The 12,241-nt window shown below is 44.9% G+C and overlaps 1 protein-coding gene across 9 annotated transcripts in view; it reads right to left on the reverse strand.

Moving 5' to 3' along the window:
- Window positions 1-12,241, reverse strand: part of ATXN1 (ataxin 1) — a 430,913-nt gene that overhangs the window by 291,900 nt on the left and 126,772 nt on the right. Inside the window, exon 1 of one of the 9 annotated variants that reach the window (XM_021099772.1) lies at window positions 10,993-11,031. The exons of the other annotated variants lie outside the window; for them this stretch is intronic. The gene's annotated coding sequence lies outside the window, so the exon portion shown is untranslated. Of the gene's footprint in view, window positions 1-10,992; window positions 11,032-12,241 lie in introns of those variants that run through there. 9 annotated transcript variants of the gene reach the window in all.

The following is a 12,241-nucleotide window of genomic DNA, read 5'->3' on the forward strand; positions in this document are numbered from 1 at the left end:
TCTTTCATAACAGTCTTCACAAATCCCGTTTTTTTTTTTTTTTTTTTTTTTTCTGTCTGCATTCCCTGACAGATTCTAACCTCAAAAGAGGCAGGAAGTGTGTCTTGTATGCAGAGCTCTCTCCAGGGGGTAGCATCAGGCCTGGTACAGAGTGAGCAATTAAGAACATTTATGTTTAAAACATTAGCTTTTTTTTTTTTTTTTTTGGCTTTTTAGGGCTGTACCCCAGTGATATGGAAGTTCTCAGGCTAGGGGTGGGTCGAATTAGAGCTACAGCTGCTGGCCTACACCACAGCCACAGCAACATGGGATCCGAACCAAGTCTGTGATCTACACCACAGCTCACGGCAACACTGGATCTGTCAACCCACTGAGCAAGGCCAGAGATGGAACCTGCGTCCTCATGGATACCAGTCAGATTCACTTCTGCTGTGCCACAATGGGAACTCCATGGCATTAGCATTTTAAATTCACTGGTTTAAGATCCTGCTGAGTAGCATTGAGAACTATGTCTAGATACTCATGTTGCAACAGAACAAACGGTGGGGAAAAAAAATGTATACATGTACGGATAACTTGATCCCCTTGCTGTACAGTGGGAAAATAAAAGAAAAAAGATAATAATAAAAAATAAAAATAAAAAAATAAAAATTCACTGATTTAAATTAGGGGGGGGAAAGGATCTCTGAAAAGCCTGTTGAAGTGGTCATTTAAAGATTGGGTAAACTATGCAATACAATGATACATTTCTATACCATTCAAAAACAAAAAAGTCTGGGTAATGACTATAATCCATAATCAATGATGAATTTAGTGAATGAATCAAATCCATTTCCTGATACTGTGATGGGCTGAATTGTGCTGTCAACCCTCCCCTACCACCCCCCCAACCCCTCCCATGCCCCACTGCCAAATGGACAGGTTGAAGTCCTAACTCCCAGTTTCTCAGAATGGGACTGTGCTTGGAGGAAGGGCCTTTAAAGAGATAACTGAGGTGCTATGAGTGGGGTCCTAATCCATTCTGACTGGTACTCTCACAACAGGAGATCAGGACACAGACAGGGAGGGAAAACCCTGGGAAGACACAGGGGGAAAATGGCCATCTGCAAGCCAAGAAGAGAGCCTTCAGAAACACACAACCCTGCTGAAACCTTGATCTTGGACTTCCAGCCTCCAGAACTGTGAGAAAACAAATGGCTATTGTTTGGGCCACCCAGTCTGTGGTACTTTGTCATGGAGGCCCTGGCAGAGGATCAGAGATGCTGAGACCCTGCTACGGTGGGAGCCATGGCCCTGGAAATGGTCATTTCGGAAACAGGACGTGAAATGACAGAAAGAGGTTCCAGGACAGGAATCTGGGGCCTATCTACCCATTTCTGGCTCTAGTCTGAACTCCTGGTCGAGTCATTGTCTTTCTTCGGGTCTGTTTCCTCCTTTGAAGGTAGAAGTTGAGATCACACGAGCTCTAAGTCTGTATGACACCAGCAATGAACTCAATGTGGCCTTGCAGGATGTGACAGAAACAACAGGGTAGGGTATAGAAATGTACCATTTTATTGCATTTTGAAGGGTATAGAAACGTACCATTGTATTGCATAGTTTACCCAATCTTTAAATGACCACTTCAACAGGCTTTTCAGAGATCCTTTTTCCCCCCCCTAATTTAAACCAGTGAATTTATTTTCCTTCGTTACATTCACTGTTATAGGAGGCGCCTCATCTGCTGCTTCTTTTTTTTTTTAAGTGTTTTTTAATTGTTATTTTCCCAATACATTTTTTTTCTACTGTACAGCATGGTGACCCAGTTACATACACATGTACACATTCTATTTTCTCCCATTATCATGCTCCATCACAAGTGACTAGACATAGTTCTCAGTGCTACAGAGCAGGATCTTATGGCTAATCCATTCCAAAGGCAATAGTTTGCATCTATTAACCCCAAGCTCCCCATCCATCCCACTCCCTCCCCCTAAGCAACCACAAGTCTATTCTCCAAGTCCATGATTTTCTAAAATGGGAAAAAGACAGTCTTTCCAGCAAGGATTGCTGGGAAACCCGGACAGCTGCATGCAAATCAATGAAACTAGAACACACCTTCACACCATGCACAAAAATAAACTCAAAATGGCTTAAAGACTTCAATATAAGACAAGACACCATCCAACTCCTGGGAGAGAACATAGGCAAAACATTCTCTGACATCAACCTTACAAATGTTTTCTCATCTGCTTCTTGAACCACCGCATCAGCGTCACCCAACACGACTCCGAGTTCAAGATCCTCGCTCGGCAAATCTTATCACAAAAGGGACAGACCCTGTGACTTAGCTCTGCTGGACCACCCAGGCCCCCCTGGGGGAGGTCAACTCGTGGAAACAAGCTGAAGAGAGGTTTGAAGAAGAAATAAGAACAAGCTGAAGAATGGCTCCACACATTGGGTTATTATAGCATCTTCCAACCACAAGAGAACTGATCATTCTGAGCAAAGATGTTAATGAGCCTTGCAAGCAGAAATTACCACATCAGAACTATAGACATCCTAATTAATTTTTCTCCTCCAGCAATATTAGCACTAATGATCACGAGATCTTCAACAGAAGTACAAGTAAAGATGCAATCACACACCCTTGGTACAACCTCAGTAGAGACATGCACTGGACTGCCTACTCAGCATCTGTTTTTCTGGAAATTGCCTAGCCACACAGGTGGGAGCAGTCCCGTTTGTGACTCAAACCCAGATACACCATGGATTGTGGGTTTTTGGTTTGTTTGTTTGCTCACTTTGTCTTCCAGCACCGAAGGCCCAGCTACCCCACACTTCCCTATAATCCATGAGAAGAGACCCTGGTGTCCTTAGCAAAATGCCCACTTCCTTGAAGCTGCTTCTGATTCTCTTAGTGGCAATCAAAGGGGACCAATCAGTACAATCACGTTTCTAAAACAAACAGAAAGGCAGTAAGATTTTCTTGAACATAAAACCTGATTTTTGGAATTCCTGTGTCATGGCTCAGTGGTAATGAACCCCACTAGTAAGCATAAGGATACGGTTCGTCCCTGGCCTCGCTCAGTAGGTTAAGGACCTGGTGTTGCCCTGAGCTGTGAAGTAGGTCACAGATGTGACTCGGATCCGGCACTGCTATGGCTGTGGGGTAGGCTGGCTGCTGCAGTTTTAATTGACCCCTAGCCTGGGAACTTCCATATGCCACAGGTGCAGCCCCCAAAAAAAAGAGCCAAAAAAAAAAAAAAAACACCTGATTTTTAAAAAAACTGTTTATCAATGTTGCCCGCCTAGAGCCTTTATCACCCCTTGGCAGAAAGGCCAATTCAAAAAAAAAAAATCCTGATTCAGAAGTGATCACCACCTTGCATATCTATTATACTTCAATAAAACTTAAAAAAAAATCCTGACCCTTTATTCAATATTATCAAGCTGAGGACGGGGATACTTCTTGAGAGGGGGCCTGTCTTGTTTTTTCCTGTCTTTTTTTTTTTTTTTTTTTTTTTTGTCTTTTGTTGTTGTTGTTATTGTTGTTGTTGTTGTTGTTGTATTTCTTGGGCCGCTCCCGCGGCATATGGAGGTTCCCAGGCTAGGGGTTGAATCGGAGCTGTAGCCACCGGCCTACGCCAGAGCCACAGCAACGCGGGATCCGAGCCGCGTCTGCAACCTACACCACAGCTCACGGCAACGCCGGATCGTTAACCCACTGAGCAAGGGCAGGGACCGAACCCGCAACCTCATGGCTCCTAGTCGGATTCGTTAACCACTGCGCCACGACGGGAACTCCTTTTCCTGTCTTATTAGCCACGTCTGCATCGAGAGACTCATCACAGACCCAGACTGGGTCTCAAGACTCCTCCTGCTGGGGCAACTGCCTTCCAACCACAGGAACCCATGAGGTCTTTCTCACTCATTCATTCCTTCAATGCTTATGTGAGCCTCTCTGTATTTTGTGACTCTCTTGCTGGGGGTCAGAGACAAACAGGAGAAAATCACATACGCCCAAGGGGAGTTCCTCCCAGGGGAGACCCCAAGCCATCCTGTTGGTAAGCTAAAGTGAGGAGGCCAACTTTGGGCATCAGCCTTATCACTTAACAATATACCTCACATACAGATAAACAAATCCAAGGGCCTAAAAGAGTGCATGACAGTGTGGGCCAAATGTACACACCAACATATATGCTGAAGACCAGGTAGGCTGACCCACAGGAGATTCGTTAGAGAAAAGCTGATGGAAGCAATCATTTCAATGCATAAAGGTAGAGACAGCCTCTTCTCCAAGTACCAGGTTTTCCAGAGCTTTATATGTTCATCTGAAAATCTGCACCTGAGAAAATAAGTAAGGCTCACACCTCCCAAGCTCTGACATTAAAAGCAGGCATTACAAAAAATGAGCTGCTTCGGTAGTAAACGAACAGCCGAAGCCTTCATGAAATCAGAAACATTAGACTAGAAGGTAAGGAGATAATGAGACTTGTCAGAAGATATTAAGAAGGCAGGCCAATAAAAGAGATTGTGTTCATAGAATGATTCTAAATACAAAATGGTCAGATGATACTTACAAGCATGGCTATTAATAGAAATAATATTAGAGAGGTTTCATTATGCAAATGGCTTATATGCCCGCCAGAAATGCACCCAGCAGTAATCTGCATTTTTCCTGTAGCAGAAATGTCAAGGATTTCTCTTGCTGAATTAGGAGGGACTCTTTCAGGGGTCTACCGTGGCTTTCACGATCACAATAAAAAAGACCACCCGTGCTCTTAGTTGCTCCTAGACAGTAACAATACAATACTCCTAGATGATAATAACAATTAGGCACTTTTATGGGTCAGGCACCGTGCTGACTGCTCTACATGTCAAAGTCCTATGAGGCCTGATTATTATCCCAATTTCATTGTTGAGAGAATGAATTCACTTGCCCCGGGTCTCACATGTAAACGGAGGCTCGATGTGAAGTCTCCTCTCGCGCATGGACCCCCAGCCCATGCTTCTTTCCACTGCCCTGAATATCGAATGGTCCCAGCTCGGGTGGTATCACGACCATAATGCTTCAGAAGGCATACAGCACCCTTACATATAGGAAGAGATGGGTCTAGAAAAATGGGCACATCTGGTCACCTCGTGTGTAAATCTCACTATCTGCTCCACTCTGTGGCACCCATCTTTGCCACCCGAGACCCCAGATATTAATGCCAACTCTGGTCAGCTCTTGAAATGGTGCCAAACCACATCGCACAGGTGTCACAAGGCGAAATCCCAAATCACTCCAAGGCTAAATCACCTGTCCCACATCTACCCCGGAGTTCCCCTGGACACCCCATCAATCTCCGAAGTCAACTGGATTCCCTCCTCGGTTGGATCCTTGGTTTCAGGATCCACGTTTCTGCAGGATGCTCCCTTCCTTGGGTCTCAATGAGTAAAACCAGTGTTCCGAAACCCCAAGGTGGCTGATGGGAAATTTCTCAGCTCAGCCACAGACCCCTCATTAGAATGGCCCATCAGTAGCAGCTTTGGTTCAGACACTTTTACTTCTTTCCCCTAGACATCCTTTGAGGAATTTCTCAATTCTCCATAAAAAATAACTAAAAATTGACATCAGAAGGAAAGGAAAAGACGAAGACTCACATGCTTGAAAGCAGAGTGTGAGTTGAACGTTAGACTAAACGTTGGTCTAGTTTCGCACCCTTGCCCTATATACCATAGGGTAGCTATTGATCTTATTACTTAACTGTTGTCTTGGGGTGGCTATTGATCTTATCACTTAACTGTTGTCTTGGATTTTCTGTAAAACAAAAGCAGGAAGGCTCATCTCCCAGGGTGGTTGTGAGGTTTAACTAGGACGTTATAGGTAACGCTCTCAGTGGGGTGCCCTGCCCAGGGTAAGGCTCCTTTTCTGCTTTATTTGGTCAAGGAAGAATGGATTTCCTCTACTCATGGTTCTTCCTACACTGCCCCCAGTACCACCCCCAGCCCCTGGCCTGTGTCCCACAAGCTGGAGGTATTCCACCCTCCCAGCCCGGGGCAGTGGGAGAGGAACCGAGATAGTCTTGTCACCTACTAAGGGTGGCCTGCAAAATTTGTTTCTGTCAATAAACACCCCGACCCCAACCCCCTCCACACAGACAGAGCTGTTAAGAGGATGTCACGTGGCAACATGCCTGATAAATTAAGGCAGGAAGTAAACGCTAGGTTACACTTGTCTATCCAAGAGATTAGTTTGCAGAAGATTGAGTCTTTGCTCTCCTGAATTTCTTCTGATCTGAATTCCTGCAGGCAAGATTTTTGTCAATGACCCAGAACCACTTAAGCTTCCAGGGAACCAGGCAACGAAGCAGAGCAAGACCGGATACTAAAGCCCGGGGATGGGGGGGGGAGTGGTTGGGAAAGCAGTAAGAGCCCCCCAGTCAGAGGGGGTGCCCCCCACTGGTGCTGCATTCACAGGGCTCCAAAAGACAGGAGGGGCTTTAAGAAAAACAAAACCCAAGAATTACTGCATCGGCACCAGCGTGGCACACACACTGACCTCTGCAGAAACTAGAAAATGCGAAATGGCGAGGCAATCTCAAGTTTAAAGGAAAAGCATCTTTTGAAAAGTGGAAAAGAGCTGAGAACTGCCAATACATTCAGTACTCACTTTTGGACTCTCTTAATGATACACAATCATTTTGCTATAAAGAAACACTGAAAAAGAGGCACGTACAGCCTGGTAACTTGGCTACTTCCTAAGATTTTCTTATTTGATAGATTTAGAGATTTAAGGCACTGCCATAAATCTTTTCCAAACAAGGGGGATTATCAACAAAGTAATCAGTTAATTCATTAATGAAACACAAACAAACTAGCCATTGACAAGCCTGGGGAAATCCCTCCCAGGTTTTTTTGTTTTGTTTTGTTTTGTTTTTTGTCTTCTTCCTATTTGGGAGGGCAAAACCTTTGAAATAAACATGACCTACTAGACACACAATTCCTTATTTTAATTTGTTTTCCCCACGTACTCACAAATCCAGGTCACCCCACTTCGCTTCCAGGTCTTTGTCCACGTTTAAATCTCTTACCTGATGCCTACCATCTGGAGCCCTCGAGGGGCTGCCACTGTGCTGCGTGTCTGCCTCCAGATGCTGCCGCACAGCCCCCTCCCTGAGAGGCACCTGCTCACTAGAGTGTGTAAACACGGCTGCCAGGACAAGAGAGACATGTCGGAAAAGGCAACCCTCCCACCCTGTCGGGGGGACGAGGGGGCGGTTGGAGCGAGTACGTCCTGAGCAGCTTCGAGTGATGACAGACTTACGACTCAGAGCTAATGAATGGAAACCGAAGCAAAGACGGTGACAGCTCAAAGCCAGGGTGCGAAGCTCATGTCATCTGGGAGAGAGACCCCGAGGAGAAATCTCCTAAGGGCAGGACGTTCGTGCTTGCCTCTTGTTTGCTTTGCAGACTAACACACTTCTGTTACGAACATGTCTTTACACTCTGGAGAGACTTCATAAGGGGTTGACCGCCTATTAATTCTCGCAGTGCCTCCACTACAGCGAACACAGTAGCTCTTCGTGCATTGCATTCGTTCGTACTTAGCTGCCATCACAGGCAGGACGTTCTTCCGAGCCCATTCGTTGTCCAGCTTCTGTACGTCCAATCCTGACAAGGAATCCTCTCCAGCTTGAAATGGCCCTCTGTTCTCCCCTTCACACCACCAAGACTCTTTCTTTCTTCCGATTAAACCCAGTTTAAACCACCTTCTCCCCTCATCTCATCTAAGTGAACTCTATCGAGTTCTGGCATCCATGCCAGCAATCAACTCAGCTCTTACTTCCCACTAACACAGCTGTCTCTACAGCAAAAACATGAATCCAACGCATGCCTCATGTGTACCTTTCGGCAGGTTACTTCTTTCTGGGCCTCAGTCTTCCTCATCTGTAGAAGACAGATAACAATCACTCCTCTATCGGAGAGCTGTTGTAAGAATTTAACATTTATTGTTCATGGTTGGGGTGTGTGTGTGTGTGTATGTGGACACACACACTTCGGGCACACAGAGTGCTTAGCACAGTATTCGGGTACTTAGCACTCCGAAAAAGTCTAGTGCATGTCCATTGTCACTGTGATTCTGTGGTTTGTCCTTATATTCACACTGGTCTCCACCACTTGATGAGCAAACTCTTGAGAAGAGCTGCTCTTACACAGTGTCCAGAAACTGAGGATCTGACCGAAGCCCAGCAAGTGTTAACTCAACAATGAAGCAGCAACTTGGCCACGACTCAGGTATTTCAGACTCAACCTACACTGCGGATGACAAAGGCTCATTCAGATGCGTGAAGTCATGCAAAACCAAATACAATCATATCTGATTCTTGAAGTAGGACAGTGGTAAGATAAATAAATACGTTCGAATCTGCCGAGAGAGGCACTGTAAGAGGGCTTCTGAACAAGAAAGAAAACTTGGCCCTCGGACATTTCCAGAAGCCTCTCGGAGATACGACTGGAGAAAACATGGGAAGGTGGCCAGGAAGCCAGCCTAGCACTGAGCGCAAGGACAAAGGCAGGCCCTCCTGCTGGCAGAAGGGCAAGGGGCAAAGGCTGCGCAGGGGAAATACGGTTCCTTGGCAAGTGTTTCCAGGTGCAAGTTAGTTACTCCAGGGCTCAACCCTAGCCTCAGGCAGTGCTCAGGTCTCCCAGTAAGTCACCTGCCCACGGAGACAGCCAGCCAAAGGTCACAAAAGTAGTGGCAGAGCAAGAACTGAGACCTGGACTGTGGGACCAGCCTCCTCCACCCAAGAATCTAGTTTCCAATTCTGCAGCATCCTGTCTGCTTGCATCTCCCCCTTCCTAGTGCTTCACTGGGGCTGCTAGGTTCTCAAGTTAAGTCTCACTGTCAAGTAGGCCACTGGAACAGGGCTCCTGGTTTGGGGGTGACAAATTCCATTTGGCTGTTTCTACTCTAGGGTCACTCTGCATGGCGTCAGGCATGGGGACCTTCTGCCCACATCAACTGTCATTCACTCTCAATAGTCTATGACATCACAGCCCCCCAAGATTTTTAACTAAATAACGAAGTCAAGCGGCCGATAAATAATATCATAAGTTAATTTAAAACCTTTTTGTAGTCGAATACTTTATTATTTCTTTAGAAAATGAGTTATATTTTCTTGGGACCTTTTCCTCCCAGGCTGTAACAGGGCTACTTCAGCAGGCAATGTCATACCTTGAATGCCAGGTGCATTTAAGAAAAAAGAAAATCTAATGAAATTAGCTTTTATACCTAACAACAGGCTTGGAACAATAAAAGAACTCTTTGGAAAAGGAAGAAAGAAACCAATTTAGCGTACAGAAATCCACAGCTGCTTCCCAAATCAAAGTTCCCTCGAACAAATGACTGCTTAGCAAGGAGATTTAGTTCCCCTCAAGTAACCATGTCGTGCTCAGGAAAAAAAAAAATGTTTCACAAATTAGCCATTGCATTGATTTTTCTCTAGGTGGCGTGGGGACAAGATAAGAAGCTATGTAGTTCGATTTTACTAAACCCTCATATACCTTACATGCTCCAGGCAAATGGGAAGCTGCAGCGGAGGGAGGGGGGGATTCCCAGGAATAGGTGAATCATAATTGTTAGTCATCAGTTTGGGAAATTCAGGAAATAATTACTCTCAGTTAAAAGCATTATTCTTTGCTAGATGTCCGAGAGAGAAATTTCTTTGGAAACAACTCGTCAAGATACTGAAGGCTCTGCCCAGCCTCTCCATTCTACTCTGTTTTGTCGGACTGGCACATTTTGGCGAATTTCTTATATGGGTATGAGGGGGAAATGAATAGCACATTTTACATATTGCTAATCAGAGGTGGATCCAGTTGGTGGGGTCCCAAGCTTATAAGGTTAGGCGCGGGATGGAGGAGCGAGTAGCGGAAGGTGTGGGTCTTTTAAAGAGTTCACAAGAGCATCTGCCAAAAATTAGATCCCGGGCCTTAGAAGGGGCCTGTTCAGGTGACAGGCTCTGAAGCTGAAGTGGCCTTAGTTTTGAGGCAACTGTGCCCCGACTGTAACACACTCCCATCTACGCATGCGTCCCAAGGCGGGGGGTCACCTGGCCCGGCTCTATATATTTCATTACAATCCTCTTCAACCTCAAGTGTATTGTAAATACTTCCACACCCATTTTTGCTGAGTCCAGGTGGCCACGGTAGAAATGTTTACACAGTATGTTTTGGATGAGCTGATCAATGAATTCCAGGACGTGGACGTGGCTTTACTACTGTCAGGAAAGCCTGTCGTCCACAGTAATTTATGATGCCCATTCTCTGGAAACCCATCAAAAGCTTCCTAAGAAAGTATCTCAGATCTGAGTCACCATGTAACTAAACACAGTGATTACAATTAAATATGGATGGGGGGGGGGAAATCAATGAGCTTAGGTTTGGGTTCAGGCACGGCTGGGGAAAGGGCTGTTCTGCCTCCCCCACACCAGGAACCAGCGCAGGGACAGCCCTCCAGTACATCTTAATTATGGACCGAGAAAATCAGAAGGGAGAAAAAGCTCTGACCTCAACTGGAAATCAATCCATAGAGCCCTTTCACCAGGAGAAAAAAAAAAAAAAGATGTACCCTGAAAGAAGATTCGAGATTCACAGGCTTCTGGGATTTGAGGCAAATCTCTACCTGCGCCCAGCGGAAAGTCATTACTGTTCCATTAACTTGCAGGAAGTAGATTCACCCCTTCTGGGGCTTCTTAAGGCTCTTGGAGCTCCAGGGTGGCAGTGAAGTGCAGCTTAGATCAGCAGCCGTGGCTAGAATAGGAATCTGAAAATAACACAATCGCTCTGACACGCCAACTCACGACTTTTAATTGTGGCTCATTAAAGATGTAAATAGAAGAAGAATTATGTTCACCTCTACTACAATTTCACGGCTGCAGTAAAATTACCCTGCTTCTGCTTCTATGCAGAAAGGAAGACTTCTGCTTTGCGTAATATCGCGACCAGAGGAGGGCTGTGACTCACCATTTTTTCTTCCCAACAGCAGCCATCACATGTTTCTGCCTGTTGTTGGACAGAGACAGGTAGACAGGGTGATTAATTCCAAAATCAACCCAAAGAAGAAGAAAAGTTGGTCAAAAGATGGAATCCAGAAAATTCTGGACTCTTCTTAGTGGGCTATTACAGAAATGCAAGCCTGCTTGCAGAAATGCTGCGAAGAACTCAGGCCAAAGAGGGGCTAAAACCAAAGAGAGGAAGAGTCTTCGACAAAGAGGGAACGTGAAACTACCTAGTAGAGTTGGACTTTTGTCTTAGAAATGTTATTTTCCTCAGGGACTAATGCGAGAAAAATTCCTCTAGCCTCTGCTTACCCATATTCTTATAGAGTTTCGGATAATTTAAGAAACTTAGTTTCTTAAATTAGAAGAAGAATTAGATCTTATTGAAGATTACTGAAACAATATAGTATTGGAAATAAGTGCCTACAAAAAAGTACATTTGAAACACTGTGTTAAGCATTCAATGAGAAAATATTCATAAGGTTGATGTCAGAGAACCTTTTGCCTATGTTCTCTTCCAGGAGTTTGATGGTGTCTTGTCTTATATTTGCCTTTAAGCCATTTTGAGTCTATTTTCCATACATGGTGTGAGCGTGTGTTCTAGTCTCACTGATTTACATGCAGCTCTCCAGGTTTCCCAACACATACTTGCTGAAAAGACTGTCGTTTTCCCATTTTATTTTCTTGCCTCCTTTGTCAAAGATTAATTGACCATAGGTTGTCCGGGTTTATTTCTGGGTTCTCTATTCTGTTCCATTGGTCTATATGTCTGTTTTGGGAGGGGGAGGGAGTGGGGTGGTTGGGGAGCTTGGGGTGAATAGATACCAACTATTGCCTTTGGAATGGATCAGCAATGAGATCCTGCTGTGCAGCACTGGGAACTATGTCCAGTCACTAATGATGGAGCATGATAATGGGAGAAAACAGAATGCGTACATGTATGTGTAACTGGGTCAGCATACTGTACAGTAGAAAGAAAAATTGTATTGGGGAAATAACTATTAAAAAAATAACAATAAATGGAAAAAAAGTAAATGAAGAGCCAGACACAAAAGGACAAATATTGTATGAATCCAGGTAGAAGCAGTACCCCAAATAAGGAAACTCCCAGAGGTAAAAAGTTGAGTAGAGATTACTAAGAACTTAGGAGAGGGAGGACAGGGAGTTAGTTTTTATTGGGTAAAGGGTTTCTGTTTGGGAAGATCAAAAACCTC

Source organism: Sus scrofa, chromosome 7, assembly GCF_000003025.6.
Source record: "Sus scrofa isolate TJ Tabasco breed Duroc chromosome 7, Sscrofa11.1, whole genome shotgun sequence".
Classification (NCBI taxonomy): Eukaryota; Metazoa; Chordata; class Mammalia; order Artiodactyla; family Suidae; genus Sus; species Sus scrofa.